Source organism: Lucilia sericata, unplaced genomic scaffold, assembly GCF_015586225.1.
Source record: "Lucilia sericata isolate MDLA Ls3-8-SP2 unplaced genomic scaffold, ASM1558622v1 Contig000117F_arrow, whole genome shotgun sequence".
Lineage (NCBI taxonomy): Eukaryota > Metazoa > Arthropoda > Insecta > Diptera > Calliphoridae > Lucilia > Lucilia sericata.
The window spans coordinates 195,147-210,645 of NW_023994149.1; the positions used below are offsets into that span (position 1 = coordinate 195,147).

Sequence of the window (15,499 nt, forward strand, 5' to 3'; positions counted from 1 at the left end):
TTTAATCGGAACACACACGAAGAAAAAAATTTATCATATCCGAGGTGTACTACTTTGCGGACAACTAACTACGCCCCTGGTAGGTCCATGAGATACAAATTTAAAACTTCCTCTTTTCGTATGTGAAATTTCATTAGAATCTGGCAAATCTTTTAGAAGTAAAAGAATTATTTCCATTTTTTCTATACCAAAGTGTATCAGGCATATTATGGCCTTATTTTAATGTAAAATGTAGGTGCAATTTTCACAATCGTCCAATGTTCACAAACTAAACTTGTACATAGTTCCTTAGAATTTTCCAATCTGTGTTCCTGAGAAATAACGTCGCTACCAAGATATTTGAGTCTTATGTTCATGTCATGTTCATTCATCAGAATCTATGAATTATAACTCGTACTTTTTCATTCTGAGGAGGCTTTTCGTCTTTCTCTTAATGGATTGTAATAGTTCTACCCACCATTCTTTATTTCCATACTTCATCAAGCCTTCTTCCTTTTATAGCATGTTTATTCGCTCTATAAAAATAAATTTTTATCTAAATAACCATAGCCGTTAATATATTTACCGACAGCCAGAAGGCAATTAGGACGATATCAGGTGATACAATTAAATCTAAGACCGTATTGCTCACGTAAGCTTTAACTGTATACTCTCCCAGAGGTAAGGTTTACATCATATGTGTACCAGGCCACTTGGGAGTAGGCGGCAACGAAAGGGCGAATGTAATAGCATTAAAGGGAGCTTGAGGTAGTTAATCTGACTTAGAGAATCCCATAAGGCCTTTGCAATAATGAAACGGTGGGTAAAACCACAAAGATCCTATGAGGTGAGCCTGATGAGAGCAAGACGAGAAATCTCCTCAAAATGAGCAAATCTTATGTTAGCATGATGGTACGTATTCTGAGTGGACACACACACATCTATACAAAATTGGACGTGCGTATTCAGATGAATATTGAGCATGTGGAGAGGACAGTGAAACTCTGGAGCACTTTCTTTGCCTCAGTCAGGCATTCGTCGAAGTTAGATTCAAGTATTTTGGAAGTGATATTATTCCGGAAATAACACTCTTGACTAACACTGATTGGAAAATTTTTAAGAATTACGTTCAGGAAACTGAGTTTCTGAACATTGAAAAATAATACATTCAGTGAACATTTTTTTCATGAAAAGGAACGCACAACAGGCCCGACAGTGGCCTAGTTGTATTTTTTCGGATTTGAAAAAATTCATAAAGAAATGTATCTAAAAATAAAAATTATTAATAACTATCTAACGCGAGGTCCTTGTCGGCTCTATAATAGTGTAGGGTATTAACTACACCTTTATAGTGGGGAGGGTATTATGCGTTTGTGCTGATGTTTATAACACCCAAAAATATTGGTCCTACACTCACCTTAGAGTATACCAATCGGCTCAGAATCACTTTCTGAGTCGACTTAGCTGTCCGTCTGTGTGTTCATGTAAACCTACAGATCGCTATTTTAAAGAAAATTAGATGAAATTTGGCACATACTCTTCTTTTAGCTCAAAGCCTATTGAAAATGATTAAAAGCGGTTCATTATTTCGTATAGCCCCCATACAACCGTATCCCCCAAAAGGCTTTTGAACTCATAAATATGTTAAAAGTTCTAGTATTATTTCAAAAATCGGCAAAACTTAGTGTTATAGGAGTCTTAATGATACTGCTGATTTTCGTAATGATCGTTCCTTATTTGATCTTATCCGCCATACAAAGTCCCCTTCAGAAAATTACTTATGTAACTACTTATTTTTAAACGATCATTGTAAGTTATTGCCTCCAATGACATCATCGTATTAAAATATGTAGTTGAAACGTATAAGTTCTGAAAAGTTGTTATGTTAACTTTTACCTCTTTTCTTTATCTTGTAAGTTTCTGCTGCTATTTAGGGCCAACCTATTATTACATTATTTGCTTCTTTTTTATAAATTAAATTAGAATTGACTTTTATTAGGGTTATCTTGGCTGACAATTTAAATGACATGATATTAGGCAAGAAATTAATTTTTAAATAAATTACCAGGATATAAAACTTTATAAAAAATTTAAATGTTAAGTAATATAATACTTTCCATAAAATAGTCAAAATTTAGTACCAATGAGAACTTAAGAGAAATACATGATTTAGATCAAATAGACACATACTAATGTGTTGAAAAAAAATTATTTTTTATTTTTATTTAATTACAAGAAATCTTAAATAAATAATTTATTTTCATAGTGATGAATTATTTTCAACAAAAGTAAAATTTGTGTTTTTTCATACATATGTATGTATTCATTTAACTTATTTTTAACAACACATATAGAAATTTATTTATATGAATTTAATTCAATATTTTTGGTGGTTAAAATGTTTTTATGATTTATTTTTGGTTGGTATTGAAAAGTTTTGCTATTTAATGTGGTAAGAGGGAATTCAATTGAAATTCTCATATATACTTAACAGGATATTTTTACTGTTTATTATAGAATACCAAAAACTTTTATATGTATATTCATAATTAAATTTCATATAAACCATTTACTTAGTTTTTGTGGTCTCTCTGGTTATGTTTGGTTATTATTATAATAAGGCTTAAACGAGGCGACAACAGGCTGTATGAAAACAATTAAGAATACATTCAGTTTAGCACAAATAACAACAAATAAATGATATAGTTTATTTGCAACAATTGCTATTCGTAAAATATTCCTATATTATATTTAGTATTTTACGTGGAATATAATTATATTCTGTGAAAATTTACACCTGTATATAACACTTACATATAGTCACCTAATCTAACTAATATAACGCGTTGCTTCAGTTTCAAAGGGGCTAACTAACATATAAGTACATACATGTATGTAAAACACAGTAAATAAACCCTCAAACTTAATGAACAAAGTATTGACACTTACATGACCGTGTATCCGACTACTGTACCTAGTAACAATGCTACACGTGAATAAACAAAAAGGGAAAAATAGGAAAAAAAATCACGTAATATTACGTGCTTAAGCTTATTTCTCGTTTTTTCTCTATTTTTTCGCAGTATATATGGATTTACTACTTATAATTATGGTTGAATGTATGTGGACGTGTATCTGTTGGGTTTTAATCCAGTTACAGGTGTAGTTGTTACAGTTACTTGTTGTTGTAGTGATTTTCCCCCTGTTGCTGTTATTTATTTGTTCCTATACTCATAATAAGTTTTTAACGGAAACGGATGTTGTCATTGTCAGAGGCTTCAACGCATTGCTCATGTTTCATTCCTTTATAAAAACGTTGCTAGTTTCAGCTCTCCTCTAGGTTGAGGGTCATGATTTTCAATACTTTTTAACCCTTTTTTTAAAGAAGATTTAATGTTGCTTGTAACTGTACAACCATAAATAAATGTTTTGTTGGAAATTAAATTTTGGGTTATTTGAATAACATAAAAATCGAGTTAAATTAAATAAATATGTAGATAAAACTGATTTTGGTATAGTTGGATATACTATGTAAATAAAACCCGTTAGTTATAATAGTGGCAAGTATCTCATTTAATTGGTCATATCACAATTCTTAGCAGAGTTTAGAAGACTACGCTACAAGCCTATAGTCTAGTCTATAGTCTAGTCTATAGTCTATAGTCTAGTCTATAGTCTAGTCTATAGTAGTCTAGTCTGTATAGTCTAGTCTATAGTCTAGTCTATAGTCTAGTCTATAGTCTAGTCTATAGTCTAGTCTATAGTCTAGCTATAGTCTAGTCTATAGTCTAGTCTATAGTCTAGTCTATAGTCTAGTCTATAGTCCTAGTCTATAGTCTAGTCTATAGTCTAGTCTATAGTCTAGTCTATAGTCTAGTCTATAGTCTAGTCTATAGTCTAGTCTATAGTCTAGTCTATAGTCTAGTCTATAGTCTAGTCTATAGTCTAGTCTATGTCTAGTCTATAGTCTAGTTATAGTCTAGTCTATAGTCTAGTCTATAGTCTAGTCTATAGTCTAGTCTATAGTCTAGTCTATAGTCTAGTCTATAGTCTAGTCTATAGTCAGTCTATAGTCTAGTCTATAGTCTAGTCTATAGTCTAGTCTATAGTCTAGTCCTATAGTCTAGTCTATAGTCTAGTCTATAGTCTAGTCTATAGTCTAGTCTATAGTCTAGTCTATAGTCTAGTCTATAGTCTAGTCTATAGTCTAGTCTATAGTCTAGTCTATAGTCTAGTCTATAGTCTAGTCTATAGTCTAGTCTATAGTCTAGTCTATAGTCTAGTCTATAGTCTAGTCTATAGCTAGTCCTATAGTCTAGTCTATAGTCTAGTCTATAGTCTAGTCTATAGGTCTAGTCTATAGTCTAGTCTATAGTCTAGTCTATAGTCTAGTCTATAGTCTAGTTCTATAGTCTAGTCTATAGTCTAGTCTATAGTCTAGTCTATAGTCTAGTCTATAGTCTAGTCTATAGTCTAGTCTATAGTCTAGTCTATAGTCTAGTCTATAGTCTAGTCTATAGTCTAGTCTATAGTCTAGTCTATAGTCTAGTCTATAGTCTAGTCTATAGTCTAGTCTATAGTCTAGTCTATAGTCTAGTCTATAGTCTAGTCTATAGTCTAGTCTATAGTCTAGTCTATAGTCTAGTCTATAGTCTAGTCTATAGTCTAGTCTATAGTCTAGTCTATAGTCTAGTCTCTAGTCTAGTCTAGTCTATAGTCTAGTCTATAGTCTAGTCTATAGTCTAGTCTATAGTCTAGTCTATAGTCTAGTCTATAGTCTAGTCTATAGTCTAGTCTATAGTCTAGTCTATAGTCTAGTCTATAGTCTAGTCTATAGTCTAGTCTATAGTCTAGTCTATAGGTCTAGTCTATAGTCTAGTCTATAGTCTAGCTATAGTCTAGTCTATAGTCTAGTCTATAGTCTAGTCTATAGTCTAGTCTATAGTCTAGTCTATAGTCTAGTCTATAGTCTAGTCTATAGTCTAGTCTATAGTCTAGTCCTATAGTCTAGTCTATAGTCTAATATATAGTTCTATCGTCTAGTCTATAGTTTAGTCTATAGTCTTGTCTATAGTCTAGTCTATAGTCTAGTCTATAGTCTAGTCTATAGTCTATTCTACAGTCTAGTCTATAGTCTATTCTACAGTCTAGTCTATAGTCTTGTCTATAGTCTAGTCTAGTCTATAGTCTTAGTCTATAGTCTAGTCTAGTCTATAGTCTAGTCTATAGTCTAGTCTATAGTCTAGTCTATAGTCTAGTCTATAGTCTAGTCTATAGTCTAGTCTATAGTCTAGTCTATAGTCTAGTCTATAGTCTAGTTTATAGTCTAGTCTATAGTCTAGTTTATAGTCTAGTCTATAGTCTAGTCTATAGTATAGTCTATAGTCTATTCTACAGTCTAGTCTATAGTCTATTCTACAGTCTAGTCTATAGTCTTGTCTATAGTCTAGTCTATAGTCTAGTCTATAGTCTAGTCTATAGTCTAGTCTATAGTCTAGTCTATAGTCTAGTCTATAGTCTAGTCTATAGTCTAGTCTATAGTCTAGTCTATAGTCTAGTCTATAGTCTAGTCTATAGTCTAGTCTATAGTCTAGTCTATATTCTAGTCTATAGTCTAGTCTATAGTCTAGTCTATAGTCTAGTTTATAGTCTAGTCTATAGTCTAGTTTATAGTCTAGTCTAGTCTAGTAGTCTAGTCTATAGTCTAGTCTATAGTCTAGTCTATAGTCAAGTCTATAGTCTAGTCTATAGTCTAGTCTATAGTCTAGTCTTTAGTCTAGTCTATAGTCTAGTCTATAGTCTAGTCTATAGTCTAGTCTATAGTCTAGTCTATAGTCTTGTCTATAGTCTAGTCCATCCATGTTAACCTTGTGCGCACGCTCCAGGTCGCAAATTGTATGGAAAATTTCCATAGGTACACAGAGAAAACAGATTCGTTGTGATAACCGAATTTGTTTCCAATCGAATTCAGTCGGTTCTCACAACTATCCCATAATTCGATTGTAACTACTGTAAAATTCGGTTCCTGTTACTGAATATATGGTGCACGCAACTGTTTTAAATCATTATTCGATAATCTGGATCGAAATTATCGGTATTTGGAACTGTAATATTATTTATTAAAACCAATTTGTGGATTATGTTTATTTGAAAATATATTTTATTTTGTTTAAAATAATTACAATAAAATAATTACAATATATATATGTAAATACATTTACAAACCTACATAACTTATTACCACAAAATAGTCACTTTTCTTCTCTAGTTTTGAGATATTGATAGTAAAAGCTATGTTTATGTACCAGGGATTTTGCTGTTAATTCTGTCCAACATTTCCAAAGGAACACTACCATACCACGCTTTTCCGCTGCTGTAAAATTATTAAAGATTATAGGAAAATAACACAAAATAGATTTTAAGATATAAAATAGACTAAACTTACCTTTTCTATCCCATTTTTCCGCATTAATTTACATTTAATTGTTATTAGTTTTATTATTCAATGGTAAAATAGTTTTATTTTATTTTATTTATTTTTGTATACGTCAAATATAATTACCAATTGATCGGTTGTGAACATCGAATTTGGTTCCTTTAACCGTAATTAAATTTTAAATAGTTTTATCAGTTGATAATTGGTTGCAATGGTCAATATTTTTTACTTTCTACTGTTTTTCTGTTACAGAGACTAATATTTGATGTTCCACAGTGGTATAGGAAAAAAAAAGAGGGAAATAATTCGGTAACTTCTAAACGGTTAATCCGATTTTAATGAAATTTGGTATGCACAAAGAGGAGGTGTTGTCGAGTTTAGGTTTTGAATTTGGACCTTATAGGCCAACCAGGGGCCCGGCGGGGGGTCCTCAAATTAGGACACCTCGGCTATGTTAAATTTTTAAAACGATCCTATTTCTTCATTTGAGTTCCGATTTAAAAAAAATTTCGTATATAGAATCTCCTCATCGAGCACTATAAAAAATGTCGTCGTAGCAGTAAATTATCTCTTATAGTTTAGGAGATATTCGCATTTGAATATTAAAATTTTAAAATTTTTACCGTCCTTACTTTAGTTTTTTTGATAATAGCAGGTCCAAATATTTCCGATTTTCGCCATTTTTTTTTATTTGCTTAACAACAAGTTTATATACCAAGCAGTGAAAGAATTATGTAAAAATCATGACTGAGTCCAAAGTTATAGGCATTTAAATTTAAAAAATTAAAAAAAGGCGATTTTTTGTCATTTTTTTGGGAAAAAAGTATCTTTTTAAGTTATCTAAAAAGTTTCTAAGAAGATGTATATAGAATTTATACTTTTTGGAAAGCTGACTTTACATAAAATACGATAAATGAAACAAAACCTAAAAATTTTTGATACCGAGGGGACCAGGTCCATCCAAAAAAACCCTATTTTTTATGGAAAATTAAATTTTGAGCAAAAATTCTCAAATCGCATAGTCGATATCAAATTATAGTGACCTGTTTTATATGACCCAATAAGTTCTTAATCATTTTGTAACGGGTTTCGATAACCCCGCCCCTGGTATGGATATAATAGGCAAAAAACCAAAAAATCCCATTTTTGGGATTTTTTAAAACTTTTTTGGGAATTCCGGGATTTCTAATAAGAAAATTCGAAATTTTGATTTAATTTTGGATTTTAAGTAAAAAAATCTACCTAACTGTAAAATTTCATCAAAAAATATTCATAAATAAAATTTTTATTGCAATTAGAAAAATTTGTATCTTCGCAAAAACTGAATAAAAAACATTTTTTAATTTTTTTTAAAAAAAGTATTCCGCGAATTTTTTAATTTTCAAAAATTATATACAGTTTTGAAAAATAGACAAAATTACCTTTCCATTGATATATAACATGCCTACCTAATGTTTTTTAAGTGACAAATTAATTAGGGAAAACTCAACATCTTTTAGAAAATTTACCTAGCACTATTATTTTCATCCATATATGTAACAAATTTAAGAGTTAACCTTATGGATGAAAATAATAGTGCTAGGCAAATTTTCTAAAAGATGTTGAGTTTTCCCTAATTAATTTGTCACTTAAAAACATTAGGTAGGCATGTTATATATCAATGGAAAGGTAATTTTGTCTATTTTTCAAAACTGTATATAATTTTTGAAAATTAAAAAATTCGCGGAATACTTTTTTTAAAAAAAATTAAAAAATGTTTTTTATTCAGTTTTTGCGAAGATACAAATTTTTCTAATTGCAATAAAAATTTTATTTATGAATATTTTTTGATGAAATTTTACAGTTAGGTAGATTTTTTTACTTAAAATCCAAAATTAAATCAAAATTTCGAATTTTCTTATTAGAAATCCCGGAATTCCCAAAAAAGTTTTAAAAAATCCCAAAAATGGGATTTTTTAGTTTTTTGCCTATTATATCCATACCAGGGGCGGGGTTATCGAAACCCGTTACAAAATGATTAAGAACTTATTGGGTCATATAAAACAGGTCACTATAATTTGATATCGACTATGCGATTTGAGAATTTTTGCTCAAAATTTAATTTTCCATAAAAAATAGGGTTTTTTTGGATGGACCTGGTCCCCTCGGTATCAAAAATTTTTAGGTTTTGTTTCATTTATCGTACTTTATGTAAAGTCAGCTTTCCAAAAAGTATAAATTCTATATACATCTTCTTAGAAACTTTTTAGATAACTTAAAAAGAAAAAGATACTTTTTTCCCAAAAAAATGACAAAAAATCGCCTTTTTTTAATTTTTTAAATTAAAATGCCTATAACTTTGGACTCAGTCATGATTTTTACATAATTCTTTCACTGCTTGATATATAAACTTGTTGTTAAGCGAATAAAACAAAATGGCGAAAATCGGGAATATTTGGACCTGCTATTATCAAAAAAAAACTAAAGTAAGGACGGTAAAAATTTTAAAATTTTAATTTTCAAATGCGAATATCTCCTAAACTATAAGAGATAATTTACTGCTATGACAACATTTTTTATAGTGCTCGATGAGGAGATTCTATATACGAAATTTTTTTTAAATCGGAACTCAAATGAAGAAATAGGATCGTTTTAAAAATTTAACATAGCCGAGGTGTCCTAATTTGATGACCCCCCGCCGGGCCCCTGGTTGGCCTATAAGGTCCAAATTCAAAACCTAAACTCGACAACACCTCCTCTTTGTGCACACCAAATTTCATTAAAATCGGATTAACCGTTTAGAAGTTACCGAATTATTTCCCTCTTTTTTTTTTCCTATACCACTGTGTGTTCTTACATTTTAATCATAAATAAAAGTCGTCTGCATTTACTGAATTCACAAATGAATTTAATAACCAATAGAATTCAGTTCAAATTATTGATTTGGAAATTATTACAACCACAATTCGATTAATATTATGATTTTTTAATTCTGAATATAGAAAATCAGTTAATTATACAGTTTTTCAATAACATCTATACAATTTTAATTAATTTAACTAAATATTTATCATGGTAACCAATTTCCAATCGATCTGTTTTCTGTGTGTAGAAAATTTATCAAACATTTTCTTTGAAAAGAAAATTTATCAAGAATTCTTGCTTAAATTTTTCTTATAAAATAATTATGTAATTTCTTTAAAGTGAAATTAAAAATATTTTAAATTTATTATCTTAAATTCTTAGGTTGTTTCACGTATTGGAAATAAATGAAACAACATTGAAGGATGAACTTAGTCTCAAACAATTTTTGTTAAAAATTGTTCATATGTAAATGTTTTCGCGTTTTTTATTTTTTTTTCAATATACATTTTTCAGAAATGTATTATTATTGTTATTTGGTTGGATTTTGCTACAGGCTGTGTGTAGTTTTTTGTTCAATTTTATTTGTTTAACACCAATTGTTCAAAAAGAATTTGACAGCTACTTTGGCGTGCTTGAATGGTTTGTTCTCTTTTTTGTTTATTAAACGAAAAATAACAACATACTGCTAGATATGTATATATTTGAGAATTATTTTCAAGTTAACTGTGAATTTTTAAATATTCACACTTATACATATATGTATATGTATGTATTTGTAAATATGTATGTGAAATATCTATGTGTGTACACAAGGTCTTTTTATTTTAGCCTTGTCGTTCAATAAGTAAATTTAAAATGCTCATAAAATTCCCGAAATTTGCAGAATCAAATCTGTGAACCCTAATATTAGACAATATAAGCTACATAGATTTTTTCAACGATTACAACATCAAGGAAAAATAACTTTTGTAACGGCGAAGGGTATTAAAGATTCGACATAGTCAAGTGTATAATTTTTATATTTACATAATAAATATATGTATGTATGTATGTATGAATTTATACATATGCATGTACACTGCGTATGTATGTGTTACTTCAAAACACAAATAAAACTTGTATATAAGATTGTAGACATACAAAGAGCACATGTGTGTTAACAACTTTGAATTGAATTAACTTTTCTTTTTCTATATGTTGCAAGTATTTATCACAAAAAATCAATTTTTATTTAAATTTTCGAGAAAAAAAGTTTAGATTTTGTTATAAATGAATTTCAAAAGAATTATAAGATTATAATGATTTTAAAGTAAATTGAACTATAAATAGAAATTTAATTGAATAACATAAAAAGTTTTTTTGTTTGGTTTAATCAATGATTTCCAATTCATTAAATTTTAGTTAGATTTGATATTTGATAAAAAATTATAAATTTCCAGAAATCCTTTATTGCTCTTTGAATTAAAAAAAATAGGTTCGCTAAAATGCGAATAATTGTGGCAAAATTTGGAAAAAAATATTGTTTTTATCAGTGACTTGATCAATAAATAATTCCTGTTAAAAATAGATTTTTATTTTACATGAGCATCAAGTAATATAAATGTAGTAGTATAGACAATAGGGTGATCCGAAAAATTTTTCGTCGCAAACATTTTTAAAAAGTGTGATTGATAAATTTTATCATATAATTTGCAATAAGGAAGCATCAGAGAATAGCCTAAACATTTAAATAGTGTAAGAGTTTATATTTTGTAGTCTGATTTTTTTTATTAAATATTAAGGTCTTTTTAAAAATAAATTTACAATTTTATATGCTACGCTACTGTTGGTACTGTGGTTGGTTTAACTTTTATGTGGTATATACATATTTTAATTTCGATGAATGAAATTTATACTTTTGAAATTATTAATAAAACTAAATGAATGAAATATTACATACATTTTGTCCATGGAGTTATTTTTGTTTTGCAATAAAAATTGCAAAATACTTCTATTAAAAATAAATAAATTAGACAAGTAAATTTTAAGTAATTTATATTTTCCAGTAAATTTAAAACTATGAAGAAAAAAATATATCGGATTTCTAAATACGAGGAAATAATTTAGTTGATTTTGTTTATAAATAGAATTGAACTAGAACTGAACTAGTACTGAACTAGAACTGAACTAGAACTGAACTAGAACTGAACTAGAACTGAACTAGAACAGAACTAGAACTGAACTAGAACTGAACTAGAACTGAACTAGAACTGAACTAGAACTGAACTAGAACTGAACTAGAACTGAACTAGAACTGAACTAGAACTGAACTAGAACTGAACTAGAACTGAACTAGAACTGAACTAGAACTGAACTAGAACTGAACTAGAACTGAACTAGAACTGAACTAGAACTGAACTAGAACTGAACTAGAACTGAACTAGAACTGAACTAGAACTGAACTAGAACTGAACTAGAACTGAACTAGAACTGAACTAGAACTGAACTAGAACTGAACTAGAACTGAACTAGAACTGAACTAGAACTGAACTAACGAACTAGAACTGAACTAGAACTGAACTAGAACTGAACTAGAACTGAACTAGACTGAACTAGAACTGAACTAGAACTGAACTAGAACTGACTAGAACTGAACTAGAACTGAACTAGAACTGAACTAGAACTGAACTAGAACTGAACTAGAACTGAACTAGAACGGAAACTAGAACTGAACTAGAACTGAACTAGAACTGACTACTAGAACTGAACTAGAACTGAACTAGAACTGAACTAGAACTGAACTAGAACTGACTAGAACTGAACTATAATGAACTAGAACTGACTAGAACTGAGCTAGAACTGAACTAGAACTGACTAGAACTGAACTGAACTGAACTAGAACTGAACTAGAACTGAACTAGACTGAACCTAGAACTGAACTAGAACTGAACTAGAACTGAACTAGAACTGAACTAGACGAACTCGAACGGAACTAGAACTGAACTAGAGACTGAACTAGAACTGAACTACTAGAAACTGAACTAGAACTGAACTAGAACTGAACTAGAACTGAACTAGAACTGAACTAGAACTGATACTAGAACGAACTAGAACTGAACTAGAACTGAACTAGAACTGAACTAGACTGAACTAGAACTGAACTAGAACTGAACTAGAACTGAACTAGAACTGAACTAGAACTGAACTAGAACTGAACTAGAACTGAACTAGAACTGAACTAGAACTGAACTAGACTGAACTAGAACTGAACTAGACTGAACTAGAACTGAACTAGAACTGAACTAGAACTGGAACTAGAACTGAACTAGAACTGAACTAGAACTGAACTAGAACTGAACTAGAACTGAACTAGAACTGAACTAGAACTGAACTAGAAACTGAACTAGAACTGAACTAGAACTGAACTAGAACTGAACTAGAACTGAACTAGAACTGAACTAGAACTGAACTAGAACTGAACTAGAACTGAACTAGAACTGAACTAGAACTGAACTAGAACTGAACTAGACTGAACTGAACTAGAACTGAACTAGAACTAGAACTGAACTAGAACTGAACTTGAACTAGAAACTAGAACTGAACTTGAACTAGAACTGAACTAGAACTACAACTGAACTAGAACTGAACTAGAACTACAACTGAACTAGAACTGAACTAGAATTGAAATAGAACTGATCTAGAACTGATCTAGAACTGAACTAGGACTGAACTAGTACTGAACTAGAACTGAACTAGAACTGAACTAGAACTGAACTAGAACTGAACTAGAACTGAACTAGGACTGAACTAGAACTGAACTAGAACTGAACTAGAACTGAACTAGAACTGAACTAGAACTGAACTAGAACTGAACTAGAACTGAACTAGAACTGAACTAGAACTGAACTAGAACTGAACTAGAACTGAACTAGAACTAGAACTGAACTAGAACTGAACTAGAACTGAACTAGAACTGAATAAATAATTGTAGGTTACCATATAATCTTGTAAACCAAAGTACTTTGTTGTTTTCCCTCTTAAAATATAGATATCTATTTAATAGGCATAACAATTTAAAATACTACAAGTACCTATACTTTTAATGGAATTTTAGGAACAAAAGAGAACTTAATTATTTTTAAATGTACAAAATTTTATAAGTCCTTAAATGTTACCATGGTGTTGCTGATGTTCCATTCTAAGTAGTTTCCAAAGTTTTATATATTGCAAAATGGGGGTGCTATATATGTACATATTTGTATAAATTTTATTTAAAGAAAATAACATAGTAAATATAATGTTCTTACGTGTATTTGCTAAAGAAGTAATAAATAAATAGTATTACTACCTAATGTTGAGAGTACGTGTAATAATTCCAAGAATTTATAGTTGATATGTGTGCGAATAATGGAATTTTATTACAGATTTATTATGGAATTTGTATTGCATTTATACACAATGTATAAATTTAAAGGAATTTATTTTATGCTCGTATGTAAGACATTATTATATAAAAATTTTATTATTTTCATTAAATTTATGTTATTTACAAATATACCAAATATATATGGTCACATGCAATAATAGCCTAACTTGAAGATATTTGCAAAAATTGGAAAATTCTTTCTTTGAGTTAGGCGTTTATGTTTAAGACCACAAATAACACTGCTACTTTTTTAATTATTAAAAAATTAAAATGGATAATATATCCTGCTGCTTAGAAGCATTAAAATGCAATTTTAATTGTAATATCAAATCTGTAGGGATTCATTTTAATTACTAAATACTTATTACTCACACTATTGTTCTTACGGATAGTCTTTGTTTTTAAGTTCCAGATCCATGTTTAATCATTAATATTTCTTTATAATTTCCTTCTACCTTTTTCTTTTAAAATTTACATAAACAAATTTGTAGTGGAATATACAATTTTTCCATTCGATCTTTGGACATACACTCAAACATACATGTGTAAGTATGTATGTGTGTATGTAATGAGCTTTTTTCAGAGAAAAAGCGTACCTTTTTCACTTTTGTTTTTATTATTCATCATTTAAATTCTGTTTGGCTACAGGAAGCTAAAAATGAGATTATCATAAATTACTAACCATAAAATGTTTTAAATTTTATTTTAATTTTTATTTACAAAATTGTTGTTCTTTTTTTTTTGCTTTATTATGATGATTTATTGATTTTAAGCTCTATTTTTTTTGTAAAATAAAATTTGTTGCTGCTTACCTACCAGTAATAAAAAAACATATCTACAAAATATATGTTTGTATATGAGGCTAAGTTAACATCTATCCTTACAAGTACAAGAGAGAAAAGAGGCAGTGCCAATAAGTATTTACGTTCGATAGAACAAATTCAATAAAAATTATTTAAATACGATTTATTTGCAAAAGAAAATAATAAAATAGGGTGAAGGGACTAGAATGAATAGAAATCATAAAAAATTCAATTTATTAGAAAAAATGTTTTGTTGATGTTTTTGTTGTGGGTTATTTTCCTGCCATAATTTTATGGTTAACTAATGTCAATTGTTTGGTATTATTTATCAATAATACTTTGCATTCAATTTACTGTGGTATTATTTGTAAAATTGTTTATTACTGGTCTTTTTATAGAACAATTAAGAGGATTCAACAGAGCATATAATAGAGGAGTGGTCACAAAAGGTCAATAAAAACATTTGGATGGCTATTTTGGTAGTATTTTTTAGACCAGTCCATATACTAAACTATAGAATATCCTAACTATAGATTAGATTATAGAATACATAACGGCAATTCCATACGATTGTATGTGACATTCGCACGCCTTCAGAGTGGCGATAACATACGTGACAAAAAACGGAAGTGTTTTTAAAGTACATATAAATATTTACGAAAATCTGCGAATTCTGTGGGTGTATCTTTTTGTTTTAATTTCTTACACTATGAGACATATTTTTCATTAGTAATCCATAATTTTTAAATAAAAAAAAATAATATAATTTTATTATGAACATGTTTAAATATCGTACGTGCCACATCGTATGTGACAGATTTTTCTCCAGATTTTTTTTAGGTTATAAAATATATATTTTGGAGATATATGCAACAAACAAATCAAAAGGAGTATGCATGTTTAAGCAATTTATAGATAAAAATAAAAACTGGAGTTATATGGCGACTAGGGTCAAATATGGACAAATATGGACTTATTTGCGCCAAATTTTATTATAATACTAGTGATTAGAGGTGTGTTACGGACGTTTAA

At 29.3% G+C, this 15,499-nt stretch overlaps 1 protein-coding gene across 1 annotated transcript in view; it reads left to right on the forward strand.

Moving 5' to 3' along the window:
- LOC119600590 overlaps positions 1-15,499 on the forward strand; it is a 75,164-nt gene that overhangs the window by 443 nt on the left and 59,222 nt on the right. The window lies entirely within an intron of this gene.